The 14,942-nt window shown below is 38.7% G+C and overlaps 1 pseudogene; it reads left to right on the top strand.

Annotated features, from left to right (window-relative positions):
* Positions 1 to 503: 503 nt before the first annotated feature.
* On the top strand, positions 504 to 9,936 carry LOC111153182 (annotated as a pseudogene).
* Positions 9,937 to 14,942: the final 5,006 nt, after the last annotated feature.

Here is a 14,942-nt window from a genome sequence, read left to right as displayed (position 1 = left end):
CTCTCAAAATGAATGGCCCAAATGCTCCCATAAAACAGCACAGGGTTGTAGACTGGATAAAATGATAGGACCCACCCATATGCTGTCTACAGGAGACACATTTGGGACCTAAAAGATACATCCAGACTAAAAGTGAAGGGATGAAGAACTATCTTTCATGACAACGGACCTCAAAAGGAAGCTGGAGGAGCAATTTTCATATCAGACAAATTAGATTTTAAGCTAAAGAACAGAACAATGAAAGTAGAAGCTGGTTCTTTGAAAGAATTAATAAGATTGATAAACCACTGGCCAAACTAATCCAAAAGAAAAGAAAGAGGATCCCAATTAATAAAATTATGAATGAAAGGGGAAAGATCATGACTAAAACCAAGGAAACAGAAACAATCATCAGAAATCATTATCAACAGCTATATGCCAATAAGTTAAGCAACCTAGAAGAAATGGATGCATTCCTGGAAACCTATAAACTTCCAAGACTAAATCAGGAAGAAACTGACAACATGAATAGACCAATCCCTAATAACAAGATTGAAGCAGTGATCAAAAACCTCCCCCAAAACAAGAGTTCAGAACCTGTTGGATTTCCTGGGGGATTGTACCAAACATTTAAAGAAGAAATAATACCTATTCTCCTGAAGCTGTTTCAAAAAATAGAAGGAAAACTTACAGACTCTTTCTATGCGCCAGCATTATCCTGATTCCCAAACCAGGCAGACACCATTAAAAAGAATTTCAGACCAATATCCCTGACAAAAATAGATGCCACGATTCTCAACAAGATCCTAGCTAAAAGGATCCAACTGTACATTAGAAGATTATCCACCATGACCAGCTGGGATTTATCCCTGGGATGCAAGGGTGGTTCAACATTCACAAATCAACCAATGTGATAGGACACGTAAGACGAGAGAGAAGACCACATGGTCCTCTCGATTGATGCAGAAAAAGCATTTGACAAAATACAGCATCCTTTCCTGATTAAAACTCTCTAGAGTTTAATGATAGAGGGACTATCCCCCAATTTTATAAAATCCATCTATGAAAACCCCACAGCAAATACCATTCTCAAGGGGAAAGGCTGAAAGGAACATGACAAGGATGTCCACTCTTGCCACTATTGTTCAACATAGTCCTAGAAGTCCTAGCAACAGTAATCAGACAACAAAAAATAAAACATCTTCGAAACGGCAAAGAAGAAGTCAAAATCTCTCTCCTTGTAGATGACATGATATTCAATTTGGAAAACCCAAAAGTCTCCAATCCCAAATTATACAGCAATTCAGTAATGTGCCAGGATACAAAATCAATGCATAGAAATAAGTTGCTTTCTTATACACTAACAATGAAATAGTAGAAAGAGAAATTAGAGTATCAATTCCATTTATAATAGCACCACAAACCATCAGAGACCTTGGAATAAACCTATCCAAAGAGGTAAAAGGTCTATACTTGAAGAACCACAGAACTGTCATGAAAGAAATTGAAGAAGACACAAAATGATGGAAAAATATTCCATGCTCATGGGTCAGAAGAATAAGCATCATTAAAATGACTATGCTGCACAGGGCAATCTATAATTTCAATGCCATCTCAATCAAAATGCTGGAACAAACAATCTTAAAATTTGTATGGAACCGGGAAAGACCCCAAATCACCAAGGAAATGTTGAAAAAAGAAAAACAAAGCTGGGGGTATCCTGTTGCCTGATTTCAAGCTGTATTACAAAGCTGTGATCACCAACACAGCATGGTACTTGCACAAAAACAGACACATAGACCAACAGAAGAGAAGACAGAGCCCAGATATGAACTCTAATCTCTGTGGTCAACTAATCTTTGACAAAGCAGGAGAAAATATCCGATAAAGACAGTCTCTTCAATAAAAGGTGCTGGGAAAACTGGACAGCTATATACAGAAAAAATGAAATGGACCATTCTCTTATACCACACACAAAGATAAACTCAAAATGGATGAAAGACCTCAACTTGAGATAGGAATCCATCAATATCCTTGAGGAGAACATAGAAACTTCTTCAAAATTGGCCACAGCAACTTCTTTCAAGACATGTCTCCAAAGGCAAGGGAAACAAAAGTAAAAATAAACTCCTGGGACTTCATTCATCAAGATAAAAAGCTTCTGAACAGCAAAAGAAACAGTCAACAAAACAAAGAGGCAACCCACAGAGTGGGAGAAGATATTTTTAAATGACACTATGGACAAAGGGCTGATACCCAGAATCTATAAAGAACTTTTCAAACTCAACACTCCAAAAAACAGATAATGAAGTCAAAAAATGGGCAGAATTCATGAGCAGACACTTCTCCAAAGAAGACATACACATGGCTAACAGACATGTGAAAAAGTGTTCATCATCATTAGCCATCAGGGAAATTCAAATCAAAACCACCTTGAGATATGACCTTACACCAGGTAGAATGCCAAAAATTGACAAGGTGAGAAATAACAAATGTTAGAGAAGTTGTGGAGAAAGGGATACCCTCTTACACTGTTGGGAGGAATGCAAATCGGTGCAACCACTTTGGAAAACAATGTGGAGGTTCCTCAAAAAATTAAAGATAGAGCTACCCTATGACTCAGCAATTGTACTACTGGGTATTTACCCCAAAGATACAGATGTTGTGAAAAGATGGGTGCACCCCAATGCACACCAAATGCACCCCAATGTTCTTAGCAGCAGGGTCCACAATAGCTAAACTGTGGAAAGAACCAAGACGCCCTTCAACAGATGAATGGATAAAGATGTTGTTAGGGGTACCTGGGTGGCTCAGTGGCTTGAGCTTCTGCCTTTGGCTTAGGTCGTGATCTCAGTGTCCTAGGCTTGAGCCCCACATTGGGCTCTCTGCTCAGCAGGGAGCCTGCTTTCCCCTTTCTCTCTCTGCGTGACTCTCTGCCTACTTGTGATCTCTCTCTCTGTCAAATAAATAAATAAAAATCTTAAAAAAAAGATGTGGTCCATATATACAATGGAATATTACTCAGCCATCAAAAGGGATGAATATCAAACTTTTGCATCAACTTGGATGGGACTGGTGGAGATTATGCTAAGTGAAATAAGTCTAACAGAGAAAGTCAATTATCATATAGTTTCACTTATTTGTGGAACATAAGGAATAGCACGGAGGACATGAGGAGAAGAGAAAAATGAAGGAGGAGAAATCAAAATGGGAGATGAACCATGAGAGACTATGACCTCTGGGAAACAAATGCAGAGTTTTAGAATCAAGGGGGTGAAGGGTGGAGGGTGGGTGATCCTGGTTAGGGGTATTAAGGAGGGCACAGATTGCATGCAGCACTGGGTATAATATGCCAACAATGAATCATGGAACACTACATCAAAATCTAATGATTTACTATATGGTGACTAACATAACACAATAAAAAAATGGTAATTCTTCACATAATTCTCATACTTTCACATAATATGTCTAAAACTGACCATTACAAGTTAATGAAGCTTGAAAATAAAAAAAAAAACTAATAAATGGGATTCAGTAAAGTTGTAGGATTTGCAGGATACAAAATTAATACAGAGAAATCAATTGCATTTCTATCAATAATGATGTAGCAGAAAGAGAAATTAAGGAAAAAAAATTCCATTTACAAGTGTACTACTCCTCTCTCCCCAGAAAAAGCAAAAGCAAAAAAAAAAAAAAAAAAAATCAAAACAACAGCAACAACAAAAATAACCCATAGGAATAAACTTAACCAAAGAAGTGAAAGACTTGTACTCTGGAACTATAAAACATTGGTAAAAGAAACTGAAGACAACACAAACAAATGGAAAATATTCCATGCTTATGCGTTGGAAAAACTAATATTGTTAAAGTCTCCATCCTATGCAAAGCAACCTATATATTCAATCCCTAACAAAATACCAGTAGAATTTTTCATAGAACAAATATGACTAAAGTTTGTATGGAACCACAGAAGATCCTCAAGGGCCAAGCCAAAGCAATCTTGAGGAAAAAGAAAAAAGCTGGAGGTATTACAATCCCAGACTTCAAAATATACTACTTAGCGTTAGTAATCAAAACAAGATGATGCTGGCACAAAGATAGATCCACAGATCAATGGAAGAGAAAAGAGATCAATCAATATGTTTCAAAGGAGAAAATAACATATAATATGGGGAAGACAGTCTCTTTAATAAATGATACTGGGGAAATTGGAGAGCTACATACACAATAATGAAACAGGACCATGTCCTTATACCATACAAAGAAATAAACTCGAAAGGGACCAAAGACCTAAATGTGAGACATAAAACCATAAAATTCCCAGAATAAAACATGGGCAGCAATTTCTTTGTTATCAGTCATAGCAACATTTTTCTAGATAGGTCTACTTTGGCAAGAAAAATAAAAGCAAAAATAAACTATTGAGACTATACCCAGATAAAAAGCTTTTACACAGCAAAAGAAACTGAGATTAAAAAAAAGCAGCCTAGTAAATGGGAGAAGACATTTACTAATGATGTATCCAATAAGGGGATAATATTCAAAATGTATAAAGAACTTATACAACTCAATACAGAAAAATCCAATTAAAAACTGGGCAGAGGACCTGAATAGACTTTTCCAAAGACGACATACAGATGGCCAACAGGCACATGAAAAGATGGTCAACATTACTACTCATTGGGGAAATGCAAATCAAAACCACAATGAGATATCACCTTACACCTGTCAGAAGGAAAAGAAAAGAAACAAGTATCAACAAGGATGTGGAAAAAAAAGAACTTTGACTCACTGTTGGTAGCAATGTAATAGGTGCAACTACTGAAGAAAACAGTTTGGAGGTTCCTTAAAAAATTAAAAATAGAAATACCATGTGATCCAATAATATATGACTTGGTATTTATTCCTCCCCTCCCCCAAAGCCCAAAAACATTAATTCAAAAAGAAGTATGTATCTTTATGTTTATTGCAGGATTATTTACAATATCCAAGATATGGAAGCAGCCCAAGTGTCCATCAATAGATGAATGGATAAAAAAGTGGTGTGTATGAGATATTACTCAGCCATAAAAAGAGATCTTGTGGAGCGCCTGGGTGGCTCAGTGGGTTAAAGCCTCTGCCTTCAGCTCAGGTCATGATCCCAGAGTCCTGGGATTGAGCCCCACATTGGGCTCTCTGCTTAGCAGGGAGCCTGCTTCCCTCTCTCTCTCTCTGCCTGCCTCTCTGCCTACTTGTGATCTCTGTCTGTTAAATTAAAAAAAAAAATTAAAAAAAAGAGATCTTGCCATTTGCAACAATGTGGATGAACCTAAAGGTTACTGTGAAATAAGTGAAACAAGACAGAAAAAGACAAAAACTGTATTATTTCACTTATACGTAGAATCTAAAAATAAATAAACAAAAAGCAGAAAAAGATCCATAAGTACAGAGAACAAACAGATGGTTGCTGTAGGGGTGGAAGGAGGGCAGTGAGAGGATGGAAAAAATGTGTAAAAGAGAGTGGGAGGTAACAGTTCCAGTTATGGTGTGAATAAGTTAGGGGTAAAAGATACAATAAGGAAAGAAAGTCATTGATATTTTGATAGTCTCATATTGGGACAGATAACAGCTATACTTGTGGTGAGCATAGCATACTGGATAGATTTTTTGAATCACTATCTTGTACACCCAAGACTAATGTAACATTGTGTGTCAACTACAATAAAAAAATGAGAGAAGATACAAATTAATAATATCAGAAGTGAATTAGGGAACATCATGACTGACCCTACAAATGTTTAAAAGACAAAAATCAATACCAGAAACACTGTACCCATAGATTTGGAACATTATATGAAGAAATTCTCTGAAAAACACAAACTATAAAACTCAGGAAGAAATAGGTACCCTGAATAGCCATATGTCTACTAAAAAAGTGAATTTGTGGTTCAAAATTTTCTGTCAAAATTTAATTCTGTGGTTCAAAATGATTTTTAAAAATTAAGTGCTGACATTTTCTTTGCTAAAATCTACCAAATATCTAAAAAAGAAATACACTAATTCTCCAGTCAAAGGAGAGGAAATACCTCCAAAGTTATATATGAGGCCATGACTACCAAACACTAAGACTACATATTGACATTATAAGTAAAGTATATTAAAGAGTTTTCATGAGGATATTCATGACCAACCTCAACAGAATGTTAACAAATCAGATTTAGTACATAGATTGAAAAAGTACACACAAAATGAAAAGGAGTAGGTAAAATTACCTCTATTCACAGATTACTCAATTCTAAAGAGTCCACAAAATTCCAAAGAATCTATAAAATGTACCTGGAACTAGTGGGTTCAGCAAGGGTCAAAATAAAAGATTAAACTACAGAAGTAAATTGCATTCCCATGAAATAGCAATGAACACCACAATTCAAAATGAAAAGAAAAAACATTTAAAAGTAACACACACAAAGAAAAATATTTAGGTACAATTCTAGCAATGGGTTGATATATAGAGATATCTATATATATTCTATATACTGAAAACTAAAAATAAAAGAGAAAAAAAGAAAAAAAAAACTTGAATAAAACAAAACATAACTAAGGAAAAAAGAAATATATAATGTTCATGTATCTGAAGACACAAGATTGTTAAGATATGAATTTTCCCTAATATTATCTACCATTTCTACACAATTCTAACAAAAATCCCAGAAAGTTTTTTTTTTTTTGGGTAATAATATCAACAAGCTGATACTAAATTTATATTAAAATGCAGATAAACAGAAATAGTCAAAATAAGTATAAAAAGAACAAGTTAAGGGACTCACAATTTCAAGACAATTTGAAGGTATAGTAATGGAAACAGAATAGTATTGGTGAACAGATCAATGAAATAGGACACAAAATGCAGAAATGGACCCATGCAAATGTAATCAACTGATTTCTTCAAAAAGGGCAAAGGATGTGAATCAACTGGAATCCTAATACCTTGTTGGTGGAAAACTAAAATAGCAGGGCCACTTTGGAAGAAAATCTGGCAATGTTTTATAAAGTTAAATATACATGTATCATATAACAGCTATCCCATTCTTGGGTATTTCTTCAGAAGAAATGAAAACATATTCATGCAAAAACTCATCTGACAGTTTATGGCAGCTTTATTTCCTCGAACAAAAAGCAACCCTTATGTTCTTCAACTGGTAATATGCAAACAATGTGGAATATTTGTATGATTATAATACTTACAAATAAAAGGGAAGAAAAACTATTGAAGAAGTAACAACATAGGTATATTTCAAATGTATTTGGTTAAATAAAAGAAGCCAGACCCAATACCCACATCACATTACTGCATTTATATGCCATTCTGCCAAAGGCAAAATTATAAAAACTGAAAACATCACTGGTTACAAGGGGCTGAGGGTTGGGGTTAAACTGATTGCAAAGTGATACTAGCAAACTTTGGGGGGAATTCAAGTTTTCAGCATTTTGATTATGATGGCATTACTCGACAATAACTGCCAAATTCAGGGAACAGAGTACAGTTTAAATTAGACCTTAATAAACCTGATTAAACAAAAAGTAAAAAGCAATACTGAAAGTTGTAGTTTTAGAAAATATATTACTTCTATTAGGCAACTATTTCTTAAATAAGAAGAGAATAAATAAGAAGAAAGGAAAAAACATAAAATAGAAGACTATCAAATTTCATATTACTAAATTTATTTATTTATTTGAGACAGAGAGAGAGAGAAAAGAGAGACGGTGAGTGGCTGAGTAGGGGCAGGAGAGGGAGGGAGGAAATCTTACAAAGCAGTTTTCATGCCCAGCACAAAGCCTGATGTGGGGCTCAATCTCACAACCCTGAGATTATGTCCTGACACAAAATCAAGTTAGATGGTTATCTTACTGAGCTACCCAGGCACCCCTGTATTACTACATTTCAAGATAGTCAATGGCTGCCATAAAAATGCAAATATTACAGACTCTAAATTGAGAGAATATATTTAAAACAAAATCTATGAAAATATTAGTACTTAGTAAGTAAAAGATTTTATAAAAGAGAATATTTAAAAACCAAATAGAAAAATCAACATGAGATGCAGAAAACATAGGAGAACATAAATATATAATGCAAATATTAACAGACCTGAGGGGATAAATAGACAACAATACAGTAATAGAAGAATACCCCACTTTCAACAATGGACAGAAAATCACTAAGGAAACAATGGGTTTAAATGACACATTAGATTAGATGGACATGACAGATATTTATAAAACATTCTTTCCAGAATCAGCAGAACACACATTTTTCTCAAGTGAACACAATATTTTCTGGGAGATTATATATTGGGTCACAAAACAAGTCTTAATAAATTTAAGAAGATAGAGATCATGTCAAGCATCATTTCCAACCACAATGGTATGAAACTAGAAGCCAGTTACAAAAAGAAAATTGGGCATTAACATATGTGAAAACAAAACATGTTACTGAACAACCAATGAGTCAAAGAAGAAATAAAAATAGAAATGGGGGCTAGGTGCATGACAGCTCTAACTGTGACAGCTATATTAACAGCATCTACATGCTGTCCATCAGCAGGGACAAAGCTTAGCAATGTGTTCTGGTGCAGCAAGGCCTGTTATCCACACCAGCCACAGATTATACCAGAGGCAACCAGAGCAAGAAGTAGATAGTGACTAGGGACTTACAGCAGAAGTGCACAGAGTCTCACATGGTCACCTAGGCCTCTGCCCCATTGGCATCTGGCACCATCACTCTCACCTTGAAGACAAAAAGAATGTTGCTTGGTGAGACCTCAAAGCTAGCCTACCTCATTGTTAATGACAGTTCACCAATGGTCTGGACAAAAAGTGAGTTATTCATAGGGCCATAGGCTATTGGACACAGGTGCTATGGTGGCCCTAGCCTAGAACTGGATGACAGTGGTCCCCAAAGAAAGTGCATCAGGGATATCTACACTGAACCAAGGACATCAGGAAGCAGCTTAGAAGTGCAAAATACTGTGACTGCCTGCCTGGAGGAGCTCAGTCATATCACACAACTGGAGCATGCATAGTCCCACCTTACCCTGTCTTAAAATCATCATAGTAACCTGGCCATCCACCTGGTCAGCCCCATAAGCACCTGCTCCACCTTTCTGGCTGCCAGGTCAGACAATTATTCTACAGATGGGCTTAATAACTGGGCCTTCAAAACCATTCCTGGAATGAGGATCCCTCGGGGCAGTGGGTCCTGGAGACTGAAAATACCAGCAAGGACAACTTTGGGACACTAAGTTCACCCTTGTGCTGGGTGTCACAGCTCTGAGGGCCTGCACATACCTCCTGAGAACAGCAATGACAAGACCCTCACTTCCAGCCAGGCCAATGTGGTGTGCACCTGAAGAGCTGTGTCCAGCATTGACCATCAGACTTCAATCCCAAGTCATTGGTACACACTATAGCACTGAGAATGATGTGGAGATCATTTGGGCCAGCATCTGTGCCCCCTGCCACACTTTGTGGCCAAATCCCAGGGATGGCCCCCACAGACTGCCCCAATTACCCCTGACATGCCTCCTTAAACCCCAAAGAGCAGATGGGCTCCAAGCAGAACCGGAGCAGCCTTGAATCCCCTAGCAGCAGCTGACCCCAGAGGTGGAGGTGGAGTCCCAGCTAAAGGCAAATAGCCTGAGGTGGTGGCTGGCCTCAATTGTGCCTTCATCATGCTGGTTTTCATCACTGTATTCCTGGTCCTATAGCTGCACTCGAGCTTCAGCTTCTGGAGGGTGAAGGTGTACACTGGACTGTAGTCTCATATCCTACAAGGGGTTTCCCTCATCTGAAGTGTGGCAGGAAAAGTGTGCATCTGACTCAGAAGAGGATGAGGGCCAAGGTGAGAGAACCACCTTTCTCATAGACCAGGAGCACCTGCTGCTTGCCCATCCCCCTCCTTTGAGCATTTTTTAATTCATATACATATAAGATTTTATCTTAGGACTGGGTTTGGACCCCAGCTGGGAGGAAGATGGGCACAGACTGCTTCCCATCCTACCCTTGGACTGCCTGACTGCCTGAGAGGAGGCCCCAGGAGCAACAAGGGGAAAGGGGAGGGCCTCATCCCATCTTCCAGGACCCCCTCCATGTAGAGAAAGAAGTGGAACATTTAAGGCAGCTTTCCAAGGTCCAGGCACCTCAGGATTTCCCTGAGGAGTGAAAAGGGTCAGGCCTTGTCTTTCACGATTCCTGACTTGGACTATAGGCTCTTACCTTTTCTCTCTCCCTAAAGCAGTAATGGTCCCATCCAGGCAGCAGAGGCTAGCCTAGGAGAAGTTTGAAAGAGTAGGGCTACCTCTCTAAGGTCTTTAGTATCCCCAATCCTGTACCACATGTCTGATGAGACTCAGGAGGAAGCAGTGATGAAAAGAAGGACAAGGCAAAGCAGGTGCTTCCAGGGTACACATGTGTGTGCATGTGAGCGTTTGTCCCTTTGTCTACCTTCCTGCCTGCTGAACTTGGCTGGCCCAACCAAGCCCCATGCTGGTGTCCTGACCAGCCTTCTTTCTTGGGCCCTTTTCCCTCCTGCCATGGCCCAAGTCCCTGTTTTCTGAGCCCAGGACTGCCTGGGTGGCATTCACAGTCCCAGAGCCCCTGGGTGGGTAGCAAGGAGGGACAGTGTGAGGATCACAGGAGTTGTTTGAGGATGTATTTCCACTTTGTGATTATTTCACTTTTGATGCTTATTTTTAAAATATTTTTAAAAGATTTTTTTTCCCCTCTGTAACAGGTTTTTTTTTAATTTCTTTTCAGCGTAACAGTATTCATTGTTTTTGTGCCAACCCAGTGCTCCATGCAATCCCTGCCCTCTCCAATACCCACCACCTGGTTCCCCCAACCTCCCACCCCCCCACCTCTTCAAACCCTTCAGATTGTTTTTCAGAGTCCATAGTCTCTCATGTGTCACCTCTCCTTCCAATTTCCCTCAACTTCCTTCTCCTCTCCATCTCCCCTTTTCTTCCATGCTATTTGTTATGCTCCACAAATAAGTGAAACCATATGATAATTGACTCTCTCTGCTTGACTTATTTCACTCAGCATCATCTCTTCCAATCCCATCCATGTTGCTACAAAAGTTGGGTATTCATCCTTTCTGATGGAGGCATAATACTCCATAGTGTATATGGACCACATCTTCCTTATCCATTCGTCTGTTGAAGGGCATCTTGGTTCTTTCCACAGTTTGGCGACCGTGGCCATTGTTGCTATCAACATTGGGGTACAGATGGCCCTTCTTTTCACTATATCTGTATATTTGGGGTAAATACCCAGTAGTGCAATTGTAGGGTGATAGGGAAGCTCTATTTTTAATTTCTTGAGGAATCTCCACACTGTTTTCCAAAGTGGCTGCACCAACTTGCATTCCCACCAACAGTGTAAGAGGGTTCCCCTTTCTCCACATCCTCTCCAACACATGTTTCCTGTCTTGCTAATTTTGGCCATTCTAACTGGTGTAAGGTGGTATCTCAGTGTGGTTTCCTGAACTTCATAAAATCTATCTATGAAAGACCCACATCAAATATCATCCTCAATGGGAAAAAGCTCACAGCCTTCCCTTTGAGATCAGGAACATGACAAGGATGCCCACTCTCACCACTCTTTTTCAACATAGTATTAGAAGTCCTAGCAATAGCAATCAGACAACAACGAAAAATAAAAGGTATCCAAATTGGCAATGAAGAAGTCAAACTCTCTCTCTTCACAGATGACATGATTCTTTATATGGAAAACCCAAAAGACTCCACCCCCAAACTACTAGAACTCATACAGCAATTCAGCAACGTGGCAGGATACAAAGTCAATGTATAGAAATCAGTGGCTATCTTACACACTAACAATGAAAATACAGAAAGGGAAATTAGAGAATCACTTCCATTTACTATAGCACCAAGAACCATAAGATACCTGGGAATAAACCTAACCAAAGAGGTAAAGAAACTGTACTCAAGGAACTACAGAACACTCATAAAAGAAATTGAAGAAAACACAAAAAGGTGGAAGGCCATTCCACGCTCTTGGATTGGAAGAATAAACATTGTTAAAATGTCTCTACTGCCTAGAGCAATCTATACTTTCAATGCCATTCCGAACAAAATTCCACCAGTATTTTTCAAAGAGCTGGAGCAAATAATCTTAAAATTTGTATGGAATCACAAGAGACCCCAAATCGCTAAGGAAATGTTGAAAAACCAAAATAAAACTGGGGGCATCATGTTACCTGGTTTCAAGCTTTACTACAAAGCTGTGATCACCAAGACAGCATCGTACTGGCACAAAAGCAGACACATAGACCGGTGGAACAGAGCAGAGAGCCCAGATATGGACCCTCAACTCTATGGTCAAATAATCTTCGACAAAACAGGAAAAAATATACAGTGGAAAAAAGACAGTCTCTTCAATAAATGGTGCTGGGAAAACTGGACAGCTATATGTAGAAGAATGAAACTTGACCATTCTCTTACACCGTACACAAAGATAAACTCGAAATGGATAAAAGACCTCAATGTGAGACAGGAATCCATCAGAATCCTAGAGGAGTACATAGGCAGTAACCTCTTCGATATCAGCCACAGCAACTTCTTTCAAGATATGTCTCCAAAGGCAAAGGAAACAAAAGCGAAGATGAACTTTTGGGACTTCATCAAGATCCAATGCTTCTGCACAGCAAAGGAAACAGTCAACAAAACAAAGAGGCAACCCATGGAATGGGAGAAGATATTTGCAAATGACAGTACAGACAAAATGTTGATATCCAGGATCTATAAAGAACTCCTCAAACTCAACACACACAAAACAGACAATCATATTAAAAAAATGGGCAGAAGATATGAACAGATACTTCTCCAATGAAGACATACAAATGGTTATCAGACACATGAAAAAATGTTCATCATCACTAGCCATCAGGGAGATTCAAATTAAAAGAGTTATTTATTTTAGAGAGAGAGAAAGAGCAAGAAGGGGGAGAGGCAGAAGAAGGAATTCAAGAACACATCCCACTGAGCACAGAGCCTGATGCAGGGCTTAATCCCAGGACCCTGAGATCATGACCTGAGTGGAAATCAAGAGTCAGATACCTAACAGACTGAGCCACCCAGGTGCCCCTTTTCTTTTGTATTTTAATGGGGGTAGGAGATGGGCCACCGACCTTCCCACATCCACTGTCCACTTTGTTATTCCCCCCAGTACCCCAGCCCTGAGGTATGTGTGTGTATAGCATGTTGCTGAGTAGTGAGGAATAGCTGAGTCCCAAGTCCTGAAGTGTCAGGCAGGCAAGCCAGGTGCACCCTTGAATAGGGGATCACAGTGGGAAGGGACAGTCTATCATTCGTTTTTCAGATGGGCTCATCAGGCTCATAGGGACCTGTTCTCCAAGTCCCACGGGTGAGCAGCTAGTGGCAGCGAGTCCCCTCCAACACTGTACCTGGATAGAGAAAGCATTGACCTTTTTTGCCCCTAAAACCCCCCTCTTCCGATGTGACTTTTGCATCTCTCCCATTAACACAATCCGTACCCTTCCCTTCCATCTGGGAGCCCCCTTTTCTTTATCTCCCATAGTCCTTTCTGGCACCCAGCCACCTGCTCAGGGGTGTCCTCTCCTCTCTCATTCCCCCACCCCACCCTTGGGGCAAGCCTGGCTGATTTTAGAAGATTGGGTTAGTGCCCAGTAAGTTTTTCTTTTCTTTCTTTTTTTTTTTGTAATTTTTTAAAGATTTTATTTATTTATCAGAGAGAGAGAGGGAGAGAGAGCAAGCACAGGCAGACAGAATGGCAGGCAGAGGCAGAGGGAGAAGCAGGCTCCCTGCAGAGCAAGGAGCCCGATGTGGGACTCGATCCCAGGACGCTGGGATCATGACCTGGGCCGAAGGCAGCTGCTTAACCAACTGAGCCACCCAGGCGTCCCTTTTTTTTTTTTTTTTTGTAATTTAAACAAGCCCAGCATTGTTGGTTTTATTTAATAAGCATGAGATAACATTAGCGGTTTTAAAGTGATTAAAATGTGCAGACCATGCAAACCAAAAAAAGCAAAAAAAAAAAAAAAAAAAAAAAAAAAAAAAAAAAAAAAATGAAGAAAAAATTACCCTGATAACAATACCACACAACATCACCATGAAAAAGAAAATTGTAGGCCAATATTCTTGATGATCATAGATCTAAAAATCCTCAACAAAACATTAGCAAACCAAATTTAGAGATCAAAATTCTCAACAAATTAAATATAGAAGGAAATACCTCAACATAATAAAAGCCATATATGAGAAGCCCCCAGTAAACATTGTTAAGAGTAAAAAACTAAAAGCTTTTCCTTTAAGACTAGGAACAAGACCAGGGTGTCCACTCTCACCACTTCTTGTCAACATGGTACTGGAATCCTAGCCAGAGCAATTAGGCAAGTAAAAGAAATCAGGTAGAGGCATCAGGCTTTCTGAGTTCAAACTATCTTACAAAGCCATGGTAATCAAAATAGTATGGTGCTGGCACAAAAAGACATATAGATCAATGGATAAGAATAAAACAAACTCACATATGTGGTCAGTTAATTTATGACATAATACCCAAGAAGATACCATGAATAAAGAACAGTCTCCTCAATAAGTGGTGTTGGGAAAACTGGACAGCCACATACAAAAGAATGAAACTGGGTCTCTATTTTATACCACATACAAAAAAATCAAGTCAAAAAGGAATAAGATCTTTGACATCAGCCTTGGTAATGATTTTTTAAGATTTGACACTAAAAGCAAAAATAAACAAGTGAGACTACCTTAAACTTAAAAAAAATTCTGCATAGCAAAAGAAACCAACAAAATGATAAGGCAACTTAGAATGGGAGAAAATATCTGCAAATTATATATCTGATAAGGGATTTGTATTCAAAATATAAGTAACTCATATAACTCAGGAGAAGGAAGGAAAGG

Source organism: Enhydra lutris, unplaced genomic scaffold, assembly GCF_002288905.1.
Source record: "Enhydra lutris kenyoni isolate GAN:26980312 unplaced genomic scaffold, ASM228890v2 scaffoldscaffold3, whole genome shotgun sequence".
Classification (NCBI taxonomy): Eukaryota; Metazoa; Chordata; class Mammalia; order Carnivora; family Mustelidae; genus Enhydra; species Enhydra lutris.
The sequence above is the reverse complement of the archived record's forward strand: the minus strand, read 5'-3'. Positions and strand labels throughout refer to the sequence as shown.